Here is a 538-nt window from a genome sequence, read left to right as displayed (position 1 = left end):
ATCCGACGGCTTCGGACCCGGGAGTGGCTGCCAGAGGCCTGACAAGAAGCAGCGGGTGAAGCTCCCTGCATGTGGCTGCCATCACCCAGGCTGTGTCTGCAGCCCCCCTGCCTGTCTGAGAGGGAAGGACAGCAGCAGAGATAATAACAGGAACGCAGTGATTGGTGTTAGGTGCAATGAATTCATGGGGTTTGGTGCTTGGCAGAGTTATCTCATTTCCTAGGTTTATTTTTTAATAATTATTTGTAGAGTGAGATATTTGAATGGTTTGAGAGTCCTGAAGGAACAGAATGAAGAACTATTTGGGGAAAACCCCTCTCCCCTTGACAAAGATGAGCTTCTGTCCTCCATCAGCCAAGCTGGCAGAGGCAGTGGATGCTGAAGCCCTGTGCCACCACCTCACTGCTGCTGTTTGCTGCAGGGGCTGTGGGATGCTGCAGGGGACTGTGCATTGAGCGCATTGAGCCAGGGCTCTGTGCCTGTCTGGCAGGGAGGGTTTTGCTCTTGGTGTGGTGATTATAAGGCACCATCTTCATGG

The sequence above is a fragment of the Geospiza fortis genome, unplaced genomic scaffold (genome assembly GCF_000277835.1).
Source record: "Geospiza fortis unplaced genomic scaffold, GeoFor_1.0 scaffold318, whole genome shotgun sequence".
Classification (NCBI taxonomy): domain Eukaryota; kingdom Metazoa; phylum Chordata; class Aves; order Passeriformes; family Thraupidae; genus Geospiza; species Geospiza fortis.
The sequence above is the reverse complement of the archived record's forward strand: the minus strand, read 5'-3'. Positions refer to the sequence as shown.